The sequence below is a fragment of the Notechis scutatus genome, chromosome 5, assembly GCF_049901735.1.
Source record: "Notechis scutatus isolate UNSWTSFEM ecotype Mainland chromosome 5, rNotScu1.2, whole genome shotgun sequence".
Classification (NCBI taxonomy): domain Eukaryota; kingdom Metazoa; phylum Chordata; class Lepidosauria; order Squamata; family Elapidae; genus Notechis; species Notechis scutatus.
The window spans coordinates 23534201-23557694 of NC_142013.1; the positions used below are offsets into that span (position 1 = coordinate 23534201).

At 37.4% G+C, this 23494-nt stretch overlaps 1 protein-coding gene and 1 long non-coding RNA gene across 2 annotated transcripts in view; one reads left to right on the forward strand and one right to left on the reverse strand.

Moving 5' to 3' along the window:
- Positions 1-15555, reverse strand: part of SLC7A1 (solute carrier family 7 member 1) — a 42562-nt gene extending 27007 nt beyond the window's left edge. The window contains exon 1 of the mRNA XM_026675037.2: positions 15233-15555. The gene's annotated coding sequence lies outside the window, so the exon portion shown is untranslated. The remainder of the gene's footprint in view (positions 1-15232) is intronic.
- An 8-nt stretch (positions 15556-15563) lies between these two features.
- LOC148130403 (uncharacterized) lies at positions 15564-18395 on the forward strand. Its single transcript, XR_015749751.1, has 3 exons — positions 15564-16391; positions 16958-17047; positions 18212-18395. It is a non-coding gene; the product is annotated as an uncharacterized LOC148130403 (long non-coding RNA).
- Positions 18396-23494: the final 5099 nt, after the last annotated feature.

Genomic DNA, 23494 nt, shown 5'->3' on the forward strand with positions numbered 1-23494 from the left:
GGTGATTCCATTATCTGCCTAGCCTTTTGATCCACAAACTGAACAAAAAGTGCTTAATATGGAAGCATCTGTGTGTTTAATTAATAATTCAGAACTTCTCCCAGTAGCCTTAAAAATAGACATAAATAGTAATATCGGGAAGGATCAGACTAGACTTCCAATTTTGAGTGTCAGTACTTCCTTTAGGAAGTACAATTTGTGGTTTATGAGCTCAATATTGCTACATCTGGAGCAATAAAAATAAACAGCAACTTTTCAGCTTTTATTCTAGCAACAGCAGACAAAGGAGAAGGGGGAAATTTGTCCTTCTGCAAAGGCCAATGTTTGTGTGATAAGAATTCCACAATTCATAAAAGAAAACCCCCTTCTTATTCTGAGTTCCCCAAATTCTCAGAATTTTAAGAAGGAAGTAGATGAGGAAAAGTAAAATCCTTTGAAGTTTCTCTAAGAAATTAGTTCTTTTGAAATGCTTATTTAAATAAGCTGTTCCGATGTTAGGAAACATAGGAAATAGTAGAGCAGGTTTTTTTTCATTATTCAAAGCATACATTGCATGCCCATTTATTAAAGCCCAAAGCACTTCCTGTAGGCTCCTTCACTTCCTCCCAATACTAAGACTCAGCCCTAGACTTAGCATGTAGCATAGTTTTTCCCCATACGTTTCTGAAAGTCCTAGATCTGCTGAAAAGGTTACCATTAGAACTGGACAGCAGCATTCATTTTATAGCCAGAAAAGGTGGGGATAAACCTGATTAAAACAACTGTTCCACTCAATGAATCACGGTTATCATTCGCCATGGCTCTTATAGCACTTGAAGCAGAAAATGATTATTAAAAGTACGGCCCTTAGCCAAATATCTTATTATGTAATCAGAATATAATTCTAAATTTTAAAAAGAGAGAGGGTAGATTCAGGAAATTATAACACAGTTTCAAATCCAATCTGAATAAAATGGAGGGAAGAAAAACAGAAAACTATATGTACAGTATGTATGTAAACAAGCATGAAAACAAGCATGATTTGATATGTGCTAGTAGCTGAATGTATCCAACAAACTCCTTATTCAATATAGAAGCAATGTCATAAGAGGACAAGTCATCTCATGGTTTTGTGATCATCAAAGAATAGGAAGCAGAGATTAGGAATACAGTTTTCACAAAGGAGGGTTGCATAAAAGGGGTATCACATGGATCAGTCTTTTAAGCTCATTTATAAACACCTCTGGAATGAGAGATGAGCAACGAGATGGCAAGTTTGCTGATTATTTCAAATTGCTCCAGTTGATTAGATCAAAAAAGGGATTGTGGAGAGATCCAAAATGAAATGGTTGAATGGGCCTTAAAATAGCAAAGGCAATCCAGGGTAAGCTTTGGCTTGAAGTGCAAGCTCATGTATTCTTTAGCAGAGTTGGAATCACTGGTCAGGAAAGCAATCTGCCAGTCTAGTGTGCACTGGCTATAAAATATGGGAAATTCTATCTTGGGAATTATTTGGAAGAAAACAGAAGCAAAAATTGACAAAAGTAAAATTGTAATGTGAATGTGCATGGAATGATTTGCATATTATTATTACAGAAACTAGAAAAGAACAATCATAATGATTAGGGAATAGCCAGAACTATTCTCTAGCAAGGAAATTACTGCAGGCAAATTTGAATAGAATTGTATCAGTAACATTTACAAATAAACCATAATCAAAATGATACATTATTTTATAGCTTAAGGTTATTTTGTAATCTTCCTTGCTGTTATTGCTGTTTTTACATAGATGGTTTCAAAAATTTAGTATCTGCATGATGCATGAATGCTGTAACAGGAATTAGGACCCTCTCCCATATGTTGTTTGGTTAAAGTCACCTGAATATTAATTAACCGTAGACTACAGACATCATTCTTCCACTGTTCTTATTTTCAGATCTTCTGGAGTGCATCTAAAACTATCCAGAACATAACACTATCAAGAAACCTGTGGCAACTTTTGTTTTCCTTTCTCTAACCAGGTTTCTCCCTTCACCTACCTCGCAACAAGCTTTTAGTTTTAACAAGCTTTCAGTTTTGAGATAACATATTTTCTTCCAAAGCTCTTTTATTACTGCAGAACATGCAACAAACCACTCATATTGCATCATTGCTTAAACATAGTAGCTTCCTTCTGCAATACTATCAGAAACAATTTAGTACCATGTATTTTAATACAACTACTGCAAGCTACAATATAAGAATTCAAGTTTGTTAATCAAACACATTTACTATGGTAATGTCACCTATATACAGATTTACCTTGAATCTGCAGTTACTTAATAAATGCAAGAAAGGCATTTCTTTTGTCATTGTTAAACACACCTTTGGTTCCACCCATTTTAACAAAAGTTCAACAATATGTTTCATGTCTAAGAAAAATGAAAAGCAACTTGCACCTGATCATAACTTTAATTAAAAAAAATAAAACAAGAAGCAAGAAATATTTTTTCACAAAATGTTAAATAATACTTCCATGTACATTAACAAGCATATTTACATTCTGTAAAAGTAGTATGCATACTGTAATATTTACAAATTTAGATAAAATAGAGTATAACTTTGAAAAGATTGAAAGTTTCTACATTATCATCTTATACCCTTTAAATAAAAAATGTTTGTCCAGTGAAGGTCACGAATTTTTAAAAGGTGATCTTTGAAAGGATCACTATTTTTAGCCAAAAACAAACAAAAATAAAAAGCAAAATTAATCTGTGTACAAGTAAACAAATAAAATGTTTATTGAAAGCTCCCATTAGTACAGAATTAATATATGCTTATCTTTGAGTTAGTTAATTCAAATGAAGTAGAACTGCTATCAATGCTACAATTCAAAAACCAACCCTCTCAACTGCCTATGCTGCTCTATTGCTCAAGCACTGTAGGGGATACTTCAGATGAATGAGGTATCCTACCCAGCAGCTGACCAAAACAATCAAGCACAGAATCGATGTGCCACAATAGCAATTATGAGTATGAATTCATAAAGAACAGGAGTACATGCTTCCCAGAAGATAAATTTGGCTAGCACCACCAACACTGACTAGACACAATTCTATCCCATTTCATAAATTTCATTTCCTGGAGATGGGAATATAGGCTAGAAGGTAAGCTTACTTTGGGGTGAACATTCTTAGTTCTTCGTTCATTTCAATCTATTTTGGATGAATTATTTAACTAACCTAGTTAGGTCTTTCAATTTTCAATATCCTGTTCCTTATATTAATGGGACTACTGTCTTTAACTTACATAATTTTGCACTTTAAAATAATTTTTCTTTTTTTTTCCTACTCTATATTCTGAGGCAGAGAATGACTATAAAGTAATAATAATCTAAAACCATTAAAACAGCCACTGACTTAAAAGAAGCAAAAAGATTATGGTTGAAACCCCAAACAAGAATCCAGAGCTCTGAGAGTAAACGGAATTAATAACTTCTGTGTGATCCTTTCACAGTCCCTGGTCTTTCAGCTGACACCTTCTGAACAAAGTGTACTTTTAATAACACCCTTACCACATTCAGTGTCCAGAGCAGCATACATAAAGTAAATAAGCCAAAAGGGAGGGGGGCTGAATAAGGCTGTTGTTTCTAAAGAAGAGATGGTTTCACTTTCTGTGTGGAATGCAGGGTAGTAAGGCATAATTTGTGGACTGTGAGTTAAAAACTCTGAAGAAGTAGAAAGATTGAAATGGAACTTTTTAGATTTCTTTTTAGCAGATAAGTTTCCTCTATAATATTATATGTTTCTGAGTATACTAACATGCTAGAGAACAATGAACTAAATCCATGGAGTCTCCTATACCTAACAATTTCCATAATCTTTCTTTGCAAAAGACATTTGTGCCAAGAAAGCTTCATACTGTAAGTTCAACAATGCAAAAACAACAAATGCAAGAGAGAAAGTTATAGCGTGAGTTATATGTAAATCCTTCCTTAACAATTATTTATTTAGCAACCTTTAAGTTACAAAAGTGCTGAATAAAGTGATTTATGACTGGTCTTCATACTTATGACTGCCAGAGTGTCCAACAGTCATGTGATTGCAATCAGAGTGTTTGGTAACTGCACTTACCACAGATGTAGCATCCTGCAGTCCTGTGCCATTTGCAACTTTCCCAATGGCTTTCAAGGAGCATAGTCAATGGGGAAGCTGGCAGAAGTCAGGGGTCAAAGACATGTGATGTCTCCCTTAATGACTGCAGGTGATTCGTTCAACAAAAAAAGGATTGTGAAATTGGGCTTGATCACATAATGCCTAGCTTAACAATTGCATTCTTTAACAATTTTTCTACTCCCTTTTCTGGGTTGTAAGTTGAGGACCTCCTACTGCAGTTCCTATGCAACATAAATTACTAAAAGGTAACTTGGAAAGGATAGAAATATTAGCTGCAGAATAAAATCCATCAGTTCTGTCAGTTAAAGGAAATTACTCAACAGAAGGCAACTGTTTTTGGTTGGTTGAAACAAAATAGAGACAGTAGCTGCTTGGACCCCATTCCTCTTTCACTCTCGGGAAGAAAAAAAACAAAAGCACAGCCCTACTACTTAAATCTGCAGCAGAACTTCAATATGCAGGGAAATTCCAGCTCTCAAGTAAGAACACGGGGGCAGGACAGCGGGGAACTGTTTCTATTCCGTCTATAATCTGCACAGATGTTCTCAGAAAATATACTGTAATTGCTGACGTAAGTCCAGCCTTCCTAGCAACTCCAAAATGGGACTATCAAGTTCAAAAAGTCATTTCTGATTCTTTACAGAGTACGTCTGAGATTTGGAGATGTGGATCCATAGCTTGAAAGGAATCCAGGTGCCTCAATTTTCACTTTTTAGACTGTGGTGGATTTTTCTCAATAATTAATTAGACACATTAATCAGAGGATTCTCTGAGCTTTGGGGCTCCCACTGGATTGAGTTCTAAGGAAGTAAAGAATGTGATTTTGCCTCTGCTTTTTAACTACTTACTTGTGAAGAAATACAGGGCACAGAAAAAGAGTCTGCTTCAGAGTGGGATGACACAGAAATGCTGTAATTTCAACATATGATGTGTTGAGGGACACTGAGGGGAAAAATGCGCTTAGAAGCAACACAAACTTTCCTGTGCTCCCCTCCCTCAACTCTGAACTCTTGGGGTACCCTTACAATGTCAAACTTATGTCTATTCACCAATAGAGAATTTTCCTCATATCCACATTTGCAACAACAGATACATATCCTTACAGGAAAGGACCAGGTGAGAAACCTGATGGCATCTATGTTAAAAAGTTGTATGAAAGTCCTTACCAACCACCCTGCAAAAATAAACATACCAGGACAATTATTGTATCTGGTAAGTTTTGCATATTCAAATCAATGATATCTCTTCACTTATTTCTCGTACCCTCTAGCTCAGAATTCTGGGAGTTGAAGTCCACCAGCTTTCAAGTTGCCAAGGTTGGAGACCCTTGCTCTAGTTAAAGTTTACAAAATCCTTACGGTCGGAAGAATCTTAAGCAAATCCTCAAGACAATCCAATTTAATTTATCTACATGAGTTATTAAACATCCACTTTATTTGAATAATCCAAAATTCAAGTAAAAATCTATTTATTACTAACAGTGACTCAGAACTGCATGGGCACATTTTCTAAATAACATATACTTAGGAGAACAAATGGCTGGCTCAATTAAGTTTGTACCCAGATCAGAAGGAATGGAGCAGAGTGGATAGAGGAGAAGTTGTGAGACATTTGGCAAGATGCTGTTCCACCCGCTGAAATCTCTTAATTACCAATTGCCCAGGCATGAAAAGATACAGCTAGTGAATAGACTTGACTTCCTGGGTTCCAAGTTATATTGTTGGGTAAATACTCTAAAGTAAGTATATTACAGTGTCATCCTTGTTCATCAATTTGTTCATTGTAATCTTTCATAAGCCTTGTAATGCTTCAGAGTACAAGTAGTCCTCAACTTATAATCATTCACTGGGCAACTGTTTGAAATTGTGACACTATTGGAAAAAAAAGTGTCTTATGACCAGTCTCCACACAACTATTGCAGTTCTCATAATCACATGATTAGGGTCTTGACAATTGGCATATATTTCTGATGGCTGCAGTGTCACAGAGTCATGTGATCACTATCTGCAACCTTCCCAGCCAATTAACAACAAGCAAAGTCAATGGTGGAAGTAGGATTCGCTTATCAAATGTGTAAGTCACTTAATGACTGCAAAGAAAAGAGGTCATAAAATTGGGCAAAGCTGCATGATGCCACACTTAATGATCACATCACTTAGGGATGAAGTGGTTTCACTTAAGTTGAGGACTACTTGTACAAGGTTTTTTTTGTCCATATTGTTGGACCAATGATACAGAGAAATACCCACCAATGACATAAGAATTAGGTTTCAGCCAGTAATGCATGCCCATAGCATACCAAACAGTCCCGTAGCTATAGAGATATGCTGGTCCAGTCTTTGGAACTCTAGCACCAAATTCTCCATAGCAAAATCCAGCCAGCACATATTGTTTTCTTTGTATTTTAATAGACTGTAATTTGAGAGAGGGGTTATTTACATGCATATACAGGTAGTCCTTGATTTACAACTAATTAGTGACAGTATGAAGTTACAACGGCACTGAAAAAAGTGATTTATGCCCGTTTTTCATGGTTAGGATGATTGCAGCATCTTCACAGTCATGTGATCAAAATCTGGACTCTTGGCAACTGACTCATATTTATAAAGGTGGTAGTATCCCAGGGTCAGTTGAGCACCTTTTGTAACTTTTTGGCAAACAGAGTTAATAGGGAAGCCAGATTCACTTTTTAAACATGTTATTGACTTAACAACTCTGGCAGTGGTTCACTTAACTCTGGCAAGAACGGTTGTAAAATGGGACAAAACTCACTAAACAACTGTCTCGCTTAGCAACAGAAATTTTGGGTTGAACTGCGGCCATAAGTCGAGGACTACATGTACACACGTACACAGATACACATGCTGCAGAGAGATCCCTTAGCAAAATCAAACATTATCTCTGCACCCCTTTGCATGTTTACTGAGATTTAATGCCCATTATGCACAGAATTAGTGTAGGAACTCCAATCACTAAAATTGGAAATTGTGATTATAAGAGTAAGATGTCTATTCATTCCACATATTGCTCCGTTTTTTTTAATGCAAGTATCACATCAGCATATTCTACTATGCAATTCTAAATTACCCTGGAATTAAGAATCATCTGCCCATATAATTTCATGTTAGAAGAAGAGAGGGAAGACATTCAACTAATCAGTACAGAAGCAGCATTAAAACTAAACATGTCTTCTACAGCAATGCAATGCTTTGGATTTGATTGGAAGAGAGTTCCAATAACATAAACACAGCACCTGCCTGGGACTCATTAATGGATACAAATCACCACCCCGTCTTTTCTTCTGCATTTGCCTTCAATGAATAAGATATCATATATATTCTAAAAATAAAGTGATGAGATGTAACCACAGGTTAGAACAATGTAGCATAACTTAAAATACAATAAAACAAGTGGCAATAAAATAAACTAATAAAACGAGTGTAATTTTAAAGAGGTCCAAATACAGTAAAGCCAGGCATACGATTAAGAACTTAAATATCTATTTCTAAGTTTAAATGACAACAAAGAAAAAAAATAACCTGACTGCTAACAATTGGAAACACATCTGCAAGAAGAGAATTCAATCATTCAAGTCCAAACACTTGAATTTATATTTTCAAGTCCAAACACTTGAATTTATATATTAATAATTTGCCCCAATCTCATTATAAAAGGCCAGTAGAAAATATATTGAATAATGTCCAACAGCACAAGGACTGAGACACTTAAAAATCTCCTTGCAAAATCTGAAATCTGAAGGTATAGTCTGTGAATGAAGAGTTGTAAAAGCCTTTCTTGGGGACAGGGGACATTCATTGCGTTATCTAAGTGAAACAGTTTTACACATCCCAAATGCACTTGAAATGTTACCAATTTTGAAAAAAAGTATGCAATCACTTGTGTTAAAAAGATTAGAAAGTTTGCAAATCATATGATGAAATGTACACAAACATATATTCACCGATCTCACATCAACAGCTTTTATAACAAGCAAAAGGAGTATATCGTCTGAGGATGATTTCATTTTTTTGTTTTGTTTTGTTTTGCAATGGATATTTTGTTTAGCTTTCTTTATACTAAATGGCAGAAGTACTTAAATGTTGGCAAAAACTGTTCTAGCATTTGACAAGCTTTTTTTTTATGCAGCAAACATCCAAAAATAGTAACTGTGAGGGACTCTTTTCTGCCAGACTTGAACATTAATATTAATGCATTTTTTTGGGGGGGGGGGAACCAACCCTGTAACTTTTCAGAGTTTCTGTCTTCCTCACACCACATGGTATCATGCTATAACTATAGACGTGCTGTATCTTTGCAAGGTTTAGGAAGGAAGCATTGCCAACACACCCAAATTCTTTACTGAGAGATACTGAGATTAGTAGCAAGCCAGAACTGAAGGATATAAAGCCAGAAACGTACATTGCAAACTCATACACAATGTGCCAGCATGAACATATATACTATAGAAAAACTATATGCCAATATACCAAGAAAAACTATTTCTTTATTCTAAGAAAAACTCCTATTTTTTTATAATTTTATTTTAGCTATCCCAGCTGCACTTAGCTGAACAATAATAGCTTTAAATCAATGGACTGTATTATACCACAGACAAAGAAAAATTCTATTTTGAAACTATGGTTAGTTAACAACTTATTGATTACAGTGACAAGCAAAGCTACTGCTGAAATTTGAATGAAAAAAACAGGAAAAGTATACAGTATAAACCTAAAGGGTTAAGGGTTTTTATTACTGATGACAGGCTTCGCAATTGTAGTGTCCAAATATGCAGACCAACTCTCAGAATTGATGGAAAACTTTGCTGGCTAGAGAACTTTTGGAATTAATGTCCGAATATCAGGCAGGCATCCAAGTTAGAGGACACTGGCTTACGAGAACACAGGAAGCTGTGCAGTCATTCATTCAGCTCAAGAGTGTTTGCCCCAATTGATGACGGCTCTCTGGGATTTTAATCATTCTAGAAAATGACTAGGATGAAATCTGAAATCTTTTTGCATGCAAATGAAAACTTTAATGAAGTGTGGAATCGAACAAATTTAATAATTATAGTGCAACCATCTATAATGAAAAGGGAACCAATTAAATTATCCTTGAGATGTAGTCGCCTAACGTTTTCATAAAAGCCTTCAGAGATGGAAAACAATTGTAATGAGCAATCTATAGATAGTTCAACAGCTCTTACAATAATGCAGTTTTTCCTTGCATTTGACAAGATTCAGATAGTTGTGATTTGTACTTTTTTCTGGTCCTAGATTTGATGGCATTAGTTCCTGATCATCTTTTTATGCATCTGAGCACTGATACCATATCTTCCCTTAATCTTCTTGTCTCCATATTGAACTGTAACCTTTATATGAACTCTGCAAGGCTCAATTACTTGCCATTATTATATTCTCAGAATTTACCCATTAGTCATTATTTCTTTTATTCCACTCTTCCTGAGATAAAACTGTTCTTTGGCACAACTAAACAAAAACAGCTTAGGCTAGCTTACTCCCTTATACTGAAAACTGTATAGCCTGAACACAACTATTGATGTTGGCACATCAGTTGTTGATGCTGAAAAGCCACGGGGTGACATGTATCTCCCCTGAAACGGAATACTATCAGAATTGCTACAATTCATGGGCCCAAACATCTTCCATATCCTTAGTCTTGATATCTATTCTAAGTACAAATCAATAACCATCATACTTGAATAATTTTCCTGATGCTTTGAGATAATTAGTAAGTCTACAAATGTTAAGTTACCACCCCTTTATAGATTTTAAAGCATTAACATGACACCATCTCTACTATTATTGCTTCTTGAAATACATTACAGAATTCTCAGGAGTTCTGGAAGCTCCAAGCATATCTGGAAGACATGACATTAGAGAAGACTGCCGACTACTGTTTCTCTCTGCAGCTACAAACACCGAGAGTTCAAATCAAAGTTTATTGTCCCGGAATAGAGCATCAGAGTACAAGCTTGATTAGGGTCAAATTAGACAAGGCTAAAATGTGTAAACTATTTTGCTTGGTCAACCCCGCATAAACTTTAGGTGGTCTATTCACTAATGAGTATGGTTCCGATATGACACCTTCTTTGATGCTAACCAGGCTTCATGCCTTACCTGGTACTTTTTCTAGATTTTTTTTAATGGAGAGGTAGCATGTTTTAGAGGGTATTGGGAATTCTTTATATTCCTATTGGAAAATAATTTTCTAAAGGCCAATGGCTGAGGACTGCAGCTTTGTTTGAAAGTATGCCCATCTACCTAGTAAAAAGACAAAAGCAAACCGAGCTGGTAAAACAGTTTCAGTTAAGGAAACAAGAAGGTGTTAAGATCTGTTTTAATATTTTGTGCTTGAGCACATTATCCATGCTAGTCATTTTGAGAGAATGCCCAAGACAAGCTGTTAAACTTCCAAATCTGGTCTACAATCAAAAAACCCACAGAATTTAATAAAAGGGAAATATCAGTTTTCTTCCGTGAAACTGGTGTTTGTTGGTTAAATTAAACATTATTTATAGTTGATTACTATAAATACCTACCTGACAACTCATCACATCATCAGTTAATGTGAAAGGATATCTTCAAACTGGCATATATAAAAGATAAAAGATATGGGTATCTTAAAGCTGCTCAAAAAGACAGACCAAGCATGAGCTTGGCACCCATTTTTAATATGCTGTACTTTGCATACCATTATAGGTTAAAACTTGCACTTAAAAATGGGTGTGGAAATGGACTGGAAGCTACTACAGTTGATGACATATAGATCTGATATAGTAGAAACTGCTCAGTTCAGTTGGTAATCTAAATAACCTATTTTGGTCCATATGTCTTGTAATGCAGGGATCCCCAACCTTTTCGACGCCTGCGGCCCGGTTCCGACATCAGCTGGCGCGCATGCCCGGTATCAAGGCGTCAACTGGGCGCCGCCATCTTTTATGACGAAAAGGCGCTTCGGATGCCAGGTCACGGAGCGCTTGCTCGCATAAAAGATGGCGGCGCCAGCTTCTGGTGAGCTTTTTCGGGTAGAAATGGCTTTCTACCCGAAAAGCTCACGACGCTAAGGCTCGCCGCCATCTTTTATGACGAAACAGCGCTTCCGGTGAGCTTTTTTACCAAAAAGATGGCGGCGCCCAGCAACCAGCGGCCCGGTAAGGGTTGTTCCATCGCCCGGTACCGGTCCGCGGACCGGCGGTTGGGGACCCCTGTTGTAATGTAATAGTCTAAACCAAAGAATGTCACAATTGATATCCGTACTAAAGCTAATAAAGGGCACGAAGTCACTATATAGCCAGGAAATCACGTGGCTGGGATCATTTCCACACATGAGCATAAGGATACAAATTTGTAACTACAATTCCATATGCTGTAAAAGGAACATTAATGCTACAAATTATAGCAAGTGATAAGAAGATAGATCTCTTCTATTTTAATTTTGTACTTAATTGAGAAGGCATGCAAGTGATTTCCATAAAGAAAGGAAGAAAGCAGTTGTCAAGGGAATTAAGGCATAATGAAAAATAGATAAGTAGAATAGGATAGCAAATTGCAATAGGATGCATTCATGCAGATTTATACAGCAAGAGCCATTGCGGGTCGCTAATTATGTATTGAAAAAGTCACCCCCACCCCACCCCAAAAAATACTAGGAAGCTAATTACAAAGAAAATGAAAATTAAATTTTCAGTTTATCTTCTCACAGTTCATTCTGTCCAAACAGAAGGGGGAAATATTATGCTGGAATATTAAAAGTGTGACTGTATGCCATAACAGTTGTTCAGAACCAGCTTTAGACAAAGGCTGAATGTGCCTGGCCTAGGTGAGGGCATCGAAGCTTAGGAAGCAGCAATGCTGTTTCTCCTACCAAATCATTCTAAGAATTCGAATGGAGCTGCATGCTTGTGTGTGCATACTGCCAATGTATCACTCCATTTTCTCTTTTATTTGACTTTTATTCTCTGACACCTTCTACCTGGGAGCAGATCCTTACTAACACCAAATAAATGAAAGTCTGATTATTCCTCTGTTGAGACCATATATTTCTCAATAATAACAGGAAGCTCAATATAACTTAATGTAAGTAGGTGACAGTTGCAGCAATTTTGCATCATAGTCTATGCTCTATATATGAACCTTGGAGATCAATGAAACTGCAGCTGTAGTTCTGTACATTAATTCCATAAATGACAAAAAAACATGACTTAGTCCTAACAATAGACAAAATGCTTCAAAAGGCAAGCATAAACAAAGCTGAGAGCTTGTTTTGAGATAATTACACTATAATTATAAAATCATAATTGCAGAAATAATAAAAGCATCAAAGTCCCCATTCATTTGTACCAGTTCACACATGTGTAAGTTTCACTCTTTATTTATTTAACCTTAGTAATCTTTTTCTTCCCTTAAGTTTCAGAATTAAATAGTCAATCAAAGAATGACAAAACTTTAATGTCGGTTCATTTCACTGGCAGGGTTCAAACATAGTAAGGTAGTATGCATAACCTGTTGTTTATCTGTTTGAGTTGCACATTTCTATCTTCCTATCATACATTAAAAATATTTTAAAGTCCTAACAATAGATTGCAGGCTGTAATGTGCAACTCAGACAAATGATGACTTCTTAAGGAGCCATAACAGCAAACCAAACTACTTTGAACTAGCATTATGTGTAATGTTTGGATCTGTGCAAAATAAATGGTTCATGGCAAACCAGAAAAGCTTGCAACCAGTTTGCTGTTGAGTAACCTACATGATCTGATTTTACATAGCTTACAGATTGTTCCAATCATAAACTGACATTGAATGATATAGTTCCCTCACCATAACTCGGGTTAATTCTAGTTCCTTGGGTCATCTACAACCAAGGAAGAGGATCACTTAGAAATTAATACTCTCTGCCAATCTTCAAAAATACAAGAGTCAGGACTCCTCTGGCATACCTCTTCTCCTTTTTTTAATTTCCACTACACCCCACCCAAGGGAACAGAAAGTGAGTGAAACAAAATCTTTCATCTCCTATAACTTTAATAGCTCCAGCCTTCAGAAAATTTTAATTTCCTCTCATTACAAAAAAAAATGAATTATTAGCCAGCCATCCAGCCATGACAAAATCTAGAAAGACTGGACAGTCTACAGCAAGCTGAGTCATTTGAAACCTAAGTACTCACAAGTGGTTCATGTAGCCAAAATCAGTGGAGGGTCACCAGCACGATGATCACTGTTGAAATTTTTGGTTGCAGGCACCTAACATCTTTAGTGACAATGGCCTTCTGTTTTGTTTTTTTTTCAAAACTGGATGAAGTTTACTTTAGGAATTACCTGAGAGTTTCAATCTATTGCATGCCACAAAATGGCAAGTAACCACCATATTAAAACACAGCAGTATGGAAAGTCTCATGGTCGATTGTTTTTGTACATGGTAGCTGTAGCAACACTGCTATATGCAGAAAGATGGAAATATTCTGAAATATCCACCATGAAGGAACAATTAATGAAGATGATAGTATTTGCCAAAACTCAAAATTAACTTCTTGATCGAGAAGATAACAAGTACATTTATTAGTGATTGGCAAATCCTTTATGGACTTTTATGTTGAAAATGCGGAAAAAATGAACTGGTGGCTTATAGATTTGATGAGTCAAAAGGATAGAATATTGGAAGGGAATTGTAATGTAATCTTAAAAGAGGGAGGATAGATGAATCTTATTAGTAACTGCTGTAAAAATCAGAAACAGATTCTTTATATGTTTTCTCTTTTTCTTTATTTACTTTTTCTGTTTATTCATTTGTTCTGTATTTTTATTTATGTTTTCTTTAAATCTGCATGGCTTTATTACTGTATTTGTATTTGATTCTCATCCTTTAATAAAATTTAAACTCAACTCAGCAGTATGGTCAGGGAACAGAAAAGATGGGGCCATAGGCTGTTCACCCTTATATTAAGAAAGAGACAGGATAGTATATTTCATGGTGACAGCTGCTATGATGGGTAGCAGGAAGTCAATCTCTTGATACTATAATAATATAATAATGTAACTCCTGGGCAAACTTAAGCAAAGGAGTCATAATTCCTTTCAAAGTCAAAATTTCCACTGCAGGAGGAAGGACACCAGAGAAGGAAACCAGTTTTGGAACTTTGTGTGTAATTTGCCTAGGAAATATATATTGTTTAGAGCAATTGTTTGTGTCCCCTTCATAGATCACCAAAAAAAAAAAAAAAAAGATTCATAAAATCAACCATTAACGATACACTGATCAACCTCCCTTATACTCTTTCCATTAAATAGTAAGGCAAACACGAGTTTCTTCACAGAAATAAACGCAGAACATCTTATTTAATTCGTAGGTTACAGCTGCATCAGAAGGAAATAATATCCCGAATCGAAACCAACACGAGTCAAATTAAGGATGAAAGGGTGCAGTTGTTGGACTTTTAAGTGATGAGTCACTATAAAGAACCGTCGCCCGCCCCCCCCCCAACTCGGCCACTGCACGATCCGAAGAAAGGACCATTTAAGGAAGGACTTCTGTCATCCCTTAATAAACCCTGTCAGCTTAAGCCGCTCAGCGCCTAGGATCCGAGGCTGGAAGGGATCGCCTGGAAAAGCGCCCTGGGAAGGTCGGCAGGAGAGAAAAACGGAAAAGCCGATCCAGCCCCGCTTCGCCAGCCCGCGTGCTCGATCCACCTAGGCAGGGCGCATGCTTCCGCCCTCCTCCACATCGCCCATCGCTATAAACATTGCATCATGCACCACGCTACTCGCAAAATGGATTCCAGCTTGGCACGTTGCTGGGCGGCCGAAGTACACGTCGATCGGGTCCCAACCGCTCGGGGTGGGGAAATCGTCCGGAGCCACGGCTTGAAGAGTATCCCGTCTTACGACCCCGGCTCACGGAGAAAGCGGGGCGGTCCCCACCGTTGGCCGCGCGGTGTGGCTCTTCTCCGCCACCCGCAATGTCTCATTCAGGGCATCTCGGCAAAGGCTGGAAAAGCCACCCGACTCGGGAGGATGGTAGAGGAGAGAAAGGAAGGGCAGAGCAAGGAAAGGGACCTTGCCGGAGCGCCATCGGCTACTCACCTAGCTCGTCTGCCGGGGATATTTCTACTACAGCCGGTTTAGATTAAGAAGAGAGGGGAAAGCAAAAAAAGGGACGCCGAAGAAGACCCGGAGTTGGGAAGCGAAGCGGGACCTGCCGCGAGGATGGCAGCGCCGGGGGAAGAAAAAAAAAGGCTCACAGCGGGCGACCTCGCGTTGCGCTCTCTTACAACCGCTCCCGCCGCTACTTATAGTGACTCCTCCCTCTCGACTGCCGTGAATGAAAGAAGGGGAGGGAAAGTGTAATGACACACATACACACACAAAAAAGCCGCCTAGGGGTTGAGGAAGGCGGGCGGGAGGGGGGGGAGGCACAGAGGGAGCGGTTGCTCGTAACAACCACTTCAGTTCCGTCCTCCCTCTTTCTCCACCTCCAGCTGGCTCGTCACGGGGAAAAAGACAAAAGCGTCGAGCGGTAGTGGAAAAAACAGAAGGAGGCGCGCGTGCCGGGGAACCCCAACGGCCGATTGGTGGCCCTGTGAGCGCGTCCACGCGGCTACCAACCCCGAGTGGGGCGCCGCCACGCGCGACGGGCTCTCCGCCACCATTCCCGCCTAAAGGTGTGGCTGTGGGCGAGGCCAGGAGACCGCCCAGCTGTCCTTGGGCCTCCTTCGCTCACACGCGCTAGCAATTTTGTTCCTCTTAGGCGCGGCGGAAGCCGCTTCAAAGCCGAGCGCTTTTTTTCTTATTCTCGAGCGTCGTAATTTGGAGAGAGCTTCCGATGAGGCCGGCTTTCTCCGGGGGTGAGAAAGAACAGCTGGAGGGCGCAGCTTTCCCAGCCTGGAGTTCTCCAGTTTGTTTTGGACTTCAACTCCCATGATCCCCGCCGAGGAAAAGGCAGGATTCCGTGAATCTTCTGTCACCCAAACCTTGCATGCTTTGTCCATTCGTTTGTGCAAGGGAAAATTCTTTAAAATAAATTCCGATGTGCTCTGTTTAATGTCCCCAAACGGGAGGTCACTCCTAATTTATTTATTTATTTTAATGAATCTTTTGCACGGCTATGAGTGCGTATTTCAAGGACCTATGTCTAACTGAATTAGGGTTTACTAAATGACAGTTACCTGGGATCACGTACCCAGCAAATTGCGTAGGGTCCGCCCCCCCCCCCCCATCTTCTTTTTGCGAATCCGGACAAGGGGTAAGACACAAGTATGCAAGTCATCATAAAATTAAAAATCGAGGAAAAATGGCAAATTAATAAAGGGCAACACGTGAATGCCATAATCTATAATAATCACTTTTCGGGGGAAACCCCTTTTAAGTTCATTGGGACATATTTCCAGATGCACAGGTAAAGCAGAAACAAGAACATGTTAAAACAGGAACAAAACTCTTTTTAATGTAAAAGTTGAATTTCAACTTTTGGAAGGTGCTCTGTAAAGCACAAAACATTTCTATCAATGTCTGAATCTGACAACAAAGGTTCAGGTGGCACTTAAAAGATATAACGAATGTTTTGGGTGCTGCATGTTTTTGTGTTTTTCTCTGTATTCTGTTGTGTTTTTCCTGGTAATTAGAATACACAGAGACAAAGCTTCAGTCCAAAGAGTTATTTCAAACTGGAACAGTTTTGCATTCAGAATGTAAACATGGTTAAATTACAGACTGTGTAAATTGGAATAAGTTTCTTAGCTTCTTTTAAATGCCATTTTCTTTTTCTTTTTTTCCTTTCCTTTTTAAACCTGACATATTGCTTCATTTCAGCCAGGCCAGCAAGGAAATGCATGGTAATCTTCTGCCTGGATTGCATCATTTACTGAGCAGTGTTTCCTGAATGCAGTGAGGGCTTTCACAGTTAGGGTATGGTCATTTAGCACCAACTCTGTTAATGTAGATGGCATGCATTATAACTGCCTGTGCAGAATAATCCCATATGTACCACTATCTACAAAGAATATTATTTAATTTGGAATCATCATCACAATTCTATAATTATAAGTTTATTAGTCACCCAACCCCAATGGAATTTTTTTTGAGGGGGAAGATGTTGAAGAATTTTAAAAACATTAATTGAAGGAAGTATGAAGATGTTTGGAAGATAAGATTTTTGTGCTGAAATATTGAGTTAACATTCAGCAGAAGCTTTTTAGCAAAGGCAACCTTCTATTCCATGTATTTTGGGAAAATAAGAAACGCAGTTGGTGAAATAGTGCAAAATGGATAAGGTTAAACAGATAAAATGTTTTCTGGGTTTTGATGGCAGAATTTATTTTTAGCCACATCAAGCCTATTTAATGGCATGTCCCATTTTGGGGTGTTTCTTATTGGTAGAAAATCATGCCATCAATTATTAACTGATCAGAGAGGAACAATTTCTTGGTGAGACAAGCAGCTATATAAACATAGCAAAATAAATTTGCAGGTCTGTAGACCTCAGGTGATCCACATACACGCCTGTTTTGTTTACGATTCAAGGAGAGTATTTTGTTCTTATAAAGCTGTTTCTGTATGAATTTGCTATTCAGCTTAAGCTTGGCTAGAAGAGCTTTGAAAAAGAAGAGCGTCACAGAGCTTCAGTCTCACCTATTATACCAATTTCAAATTTATCATTTATAAATTTAATATAATTTATCCTTCAAAAGAATCCTGGATAATGAGCTACTAAGAATACTTTTGGTCATCTTTTCCACATTTTCCACATCAGAAATGTGGACAATAACAAGAGGGAAAGTTGGTTTGCTTAGTACCGTAATATCCAGATCCTCAGGCATGGAAAATTATTTTTGGGTAGTTCTATGAGATACCCATATTAAAATATTTTTTGTTGTCAGAATAAAATTACTCTGAAATTTTAAAAGATGTCATCTTCCTGTGGTTTGTATATTTCAATTCCACTGAATTTTTGAATGACATGTTTATATTTTTAGGTGCTAAAACTACAAAACATATAGTCTGGTGTTTGTGTGTGTGTGTGTGTGTTTGTGTGTTGAAATTAATTATAGATTCATGTTTTTGTAGAAACATAGTCAAAAGACTGAGTGCTTCTAGAGAAGAACCTTTCTAGTCGGCAGTCTTCTCTCTATAAAGCAACTTCTTGTATAAAAGGCAAGAAGCTGGGGGCTGCCCTACATTCTTAGGGATCTTATTGGCTGACAAATTTGGGGGAAACTGGGTAGGTCCTTGATGGTATATTGGTGTGTGTGTGTGTGTAAATAACAGATATGCCTATTGTTAGGCAACATGGGCCTTTCCTGAGAATATCAAAGTGGAGAAGTTTCTTATTAAAGGAGATGGAATGGTGAAGTCATCAGGCTGATTGAGGTTGGAATGTGGAGTTTTTCTAGGTTGCCATTCTTTTGTAAGAGCTGTCCTTGGATTTTACTATTTACTGGTGAGGAGGCTTCTACTCTTTGTCTTAGATGAGATTTAGAGGGGCTTTCTTGGTGAAAAGCAAGAGGGTCAATTTGGGTCTAATAGGATTGGGCAAATATATGAAGATTTGAGCTTGAGATCAAAGATTTTAGCATGGTCATGTCGAAAAGATGGGAGGAGAGGAGGAAGGAGTGCCATCTCCATTCTAGTTTTATTTCCTCCACTATAAATGTGTGTGGCGCCCAACTCTCAACCACTCTGGACAGCCAGTAGGCAGAGAGACATCAAAATTATGCAGCAGAGATAAAATAAAAGATTGACATCATCATATAAAAAAAAAATTCCTAACCAATAAAATTAGAACCAGGTTATTACAGTCATTTTTCTTTGAGAAGTAAAGAAAAATAAGAGATTGGCACCTATCACCCTTGGAAAATTTGAATCTGTGTTTCCCCAAACAGTATAGAACTTCCACACTTCATTAAACAATAACTTCAAGCTAAGTTCAAACTTTGTAGTCCTTAACGCCCCAAGGACACCACAGTTCAATCCTGAGCTATGTATATTCTCTTCTATTGTAACTTCAAACTTAATGGCTACAATTTGAGCATTGTTTTCACTGTTGTTTATACCTACGTCAGACAGAGATTATAAAAAGATTGTTGGATATGTTTGGAGGGGGGGCAGAACAGCTACAATAACAATTACCTGAACATCTGCATTAAAAAGAAGCAGTGACAAATATTTTATCAAATATTGTTTATCTTCACTCCTGCAGATACAGCCTCTTTGATGTACAAAATACTTATTTCTAACTGATACAGCTGTCCCACAGTGCAGCTAAACTTCAGTTTTCCTTTCTCAACATGCTCTTTCATGCGTCAGTAACAACCTTGACCCTGGCTTTACCAAAACACCAAGTATTTAAAACAGTTAAGGAATGAAATAAATGACTAAGAAAAAAAGGAAATGAGAAAGGACATTGTGGATAGAAAATAAAACATCAGCAAATACACAGAGAATTTTAAATTGTTGTAAAATTTAGCATTTATTATTTCATTGATAATTTAATATATAAAAATTAAAACCCTTGTATTGTCTTGAAAAACAGTACCACTACAGAACTCTAAGCTGTAATATTCATAACAATTTCATGCTTAAATGCACATAATCTTTTGAAAAGAAGAAAACAAAAAATACTAAAAACAATAAGTGAAAGCAATATTAAATTCTAAAATTCTCTTCCACCATAACCAAATGGTGATTATTAAAAATTATTTATAAACATTGAAATTGCTTCTGATTATTACCGTTATATGAAATATTTCATCCTTAATACCATACTCTAAGCCAATGTTTCTCAACCTTTGACATTTTAAGATATGTGGGCTTAAACTTTCAGAACTTTCTGGCCAGTAAACTGGAAAATCATAGATTAGCCAGTCAGGGATAGTGGTTAAGATGCTGGCCTAAAACCAGGAGATTCTGAGTTCTTGTCCCACCTTAGGCATGAGAGCCAGCTGGTGACTGTGCTGGTGATTCAGTGCAATCCACCTCACTGGCTTGTTGTTGTGGCAAAAGTAGGAGGAAGAATTAAGTACATTGCCTTGACTTATTTAAAAATAATAATAAAGGTAGAAACAAAACATGTAATTAAATAAAATAAAGCTTCATGAACCTAGTCTTCTGTGGTCAGAGTTCATTCATATATATTTCAAATAATACTCATGCACTATAAAAAAGTATTGATATGAAGAGATTATCATTTCTGAATTATGCATACTATATTAGCAACTCAGAGGGACATAAAAATGTAAGCTGTGTAGACAAAAGTGAAATATCACAGGACTAACAAAATTAGTGCTAAAATAAGCAATTTATTTTGGGTGAAATAGATGTGTGTTCAGTGTTTAGGAGTGTTGTTTCAACTGTTCACAAATCTGGAATAGATGCTATAGCACTAGAATATCCTCATCTCTAAATAATATCCTATATATTGTCTATTATAGAAATGTCTCCAAGAGGTTAGTATCAGAAGTAAGTCTTCCAAGGGTCAGTGTTTTAGCATCTAGTTGTCATTTCAGTTGGGTCAATGGTTCAGGAGCAAGTAAAGTAGTCCTGAAACAGGTTGAGTATGTTCTGTGAGCAATACCAACATTAAGCAGGGCCAGTAGCAACAAGTGGCATCATCCAAATCCTACAAATTGAAAGAAAACAGATTAATCTGTCAGTTTCTTCTCTTAGTCATTCACACAAACCAGGTTCAAGGGCAGAATGTCAAATGGATAGGGTCCTGACAGTGCATGTTAATTCAGTATATCTAATTAAAAGAATTAGGGAAAGCAAGTTCAGACTTAGTTACAAAAAATAAGGAACAATTATTTGTCCGAGCTATAAAATCAAAACAAAGAAGTCTTCAAGAAAACTCTCTGGGGAGAAAATGTGTTGCATGCACCACCCAAATCCACAATACGTATGTTGACCTGAGATCCCAGCATCTCTATTTCTGCAATAAGAATATCACAGTGCCATCATGATGTTGACCATATTAGCTGGAGGTGACAGAAGTTGTTATACAGCATATTTGGAAGGAATCTGGTTGAAGCAGGCTGTTTTATACACAAGGTTAAATCAACTCTTAAAAGTGCTCAGCCAGATCTATAGTATTTCCTAATATTGTAGAGACTGCTTCCTTCTATTACTTACCTAGTTGTTGAGAGAGATTCCTGGGTGACCTTCAACTTAGCATTAAAAGAAAGTTCATGTATCCACTCCAGTTCTGTAAACTTTCTCTTTTATTGTGGTCTTACATAATACACAGCCATGGAAATTAATTGAATGATTTGGGCTTCCACAGCATAGTGAATCATATGTTAAATGAGGATACTTGACATATTGACCTACAAAATTAACCAACCACATTTTAGACTAGTATATTATGCAAACACAATTTTTTTTGCTGTTCCCTAAACCCCATGTTCTTTGCATGATTAACTGAGTGAACATATACACCTGGCACATACTTTTAGCTGTTGTTTGAGAATAAGCCCTAATAATTCATATTTTGCATACAATTTTTTTTAAACACAGAAATCCTAGCTAGAATCTGCTGTGTGATCTTTTGGCCCTCATGAACAAATAAAACCATCCAGACTTATCTGTCCTTGTGTTTGCACTACTACTGTGTCATGTAAGCACTTAACTTTGTTATGACCATGGCCTCAATCCATTCTTAGGCACCATATGAAAAAAACTCTACTACTTAGAAGAAATCCCTAAGCTTCTCTAAACCATGCTTCTAGATGTATGGATTGACACACTCTAAACCATGGTTTGCTTATCCATGATTTCTTGCATAAGGCATGGTTGGCTGATTCATATAACATGCATAAGGTAAAGAAAGTCAGAAGATCTCAAATTCACTCAAAGTGCCATGGTTGCTAAGCAAGTTATCCAACATCCAGAAAGAAGCTGATTTATCAAGCAGTTATTGCTCAACCATGCAAAGTACAAGGAGGTGCAGTTGAAGGCTACCAAAAAGGGGGAAAATCCTGTTTATTTAACTATCATCTTGTGACCATCATTTTCCCCCCAATCTTGATATAGTGGTCTTATTGCACTGGGCTCAGAAGCCAGGGCAAGAGAAGGCACAAGGCAGAGGAGCTTATTCTGAAACCCCAGCAGCATTGCCAACATCTGGGGTGCCACTGGATGCTGATATGCTTAGCTTGGGAAGTTCTGAAAGGACTGTCACTGGCAAGCATATTTGCTACCACATATAAGGCAGCTCCAGTTCTTCCTTGGACAAGATACTCATTGAAGACCTGTGTTACAAAAGAGTGTCACCTGGTGGACTCCAAAAGAAGAGCCTTTTTTGCCATGGCACCCGCCTTTCCCTAAGATTAGATTGGTCCTGTCCCTGCTAGTCTTTTACAAAGTCTTGAAAACTTAATTTAACACCTGAGCTCAGGGCACTCGGTATGCAATCAACCCATTTTCCTCGCTGTGCTGATAGTTGTGTGGACAATGCCTGGCTGCTATGTCTTTTGATTTTTATATTCCACGTTTTCTGTACATGTATTTATTTTATCGAAAGCTGCCTAGAATCATGCAAAAGTGAGAAGGGCCGCTACATAAATCGAATAAATAAATAAATAAACCTCTGCACTTCAGAATTAAATCCATAGTGAAATAAATTCTAAGTAAAGCTGAAATGTTCCGGTAGAAACACCCTAATATCTTGGCTCTGTTTGCTGTTATTTAAGACAGATTGGAAATCAGAATGACTGCCTGGTACCGGTAGAAAGATCCGCTACTTGAGAGAAACAATTTGCTGAGAGGCAGTAATGCATAAACATACATTGTACGGCAACAAAGAATAATTAATTGGTATCTGGTAACACTTCTACTGAGTTATTAACCTTAAGTCGGTGTAATTTGTACAATTAATCGGTGTAATCGGTTTATTTTTATTTGCATCTTTTATCACTTTCAGAGAAAGGTTATCTTGCATGTCTCAAAAAATAATAATCAAAATCCCCTCATGTACACATTTTTCTCCAATAGGAACTGTAAGAATTTAATTAGTTAATGCATCCTAGCTATCTTTTTAACCTGTAGCACAAATGTATACATAACATTGTGATCTGCAAAGCTGATAGGCCTTTGGTTTTTTTCCCTCCCCTCTAAAGCTTGTAGTTTTGTTTCAAAGTTTCTAAAGGTACCATCTAACAGGCTACCAAAGTCAGTTTATCAGAACTGGAAAATTTCAGGCTTTTCTTATTTATTTACCTTGCTTCACACATGGAATTTGACAGAGTGGTTTTCTACTGTCTTCCATTTCTATTGCCTTGTTTTTTCCTATTACTGTGAAATCAGAGGTTAATGGAAATTGTAAAACAAATGCTTTGTTGTATGAAAGAGTTTTTC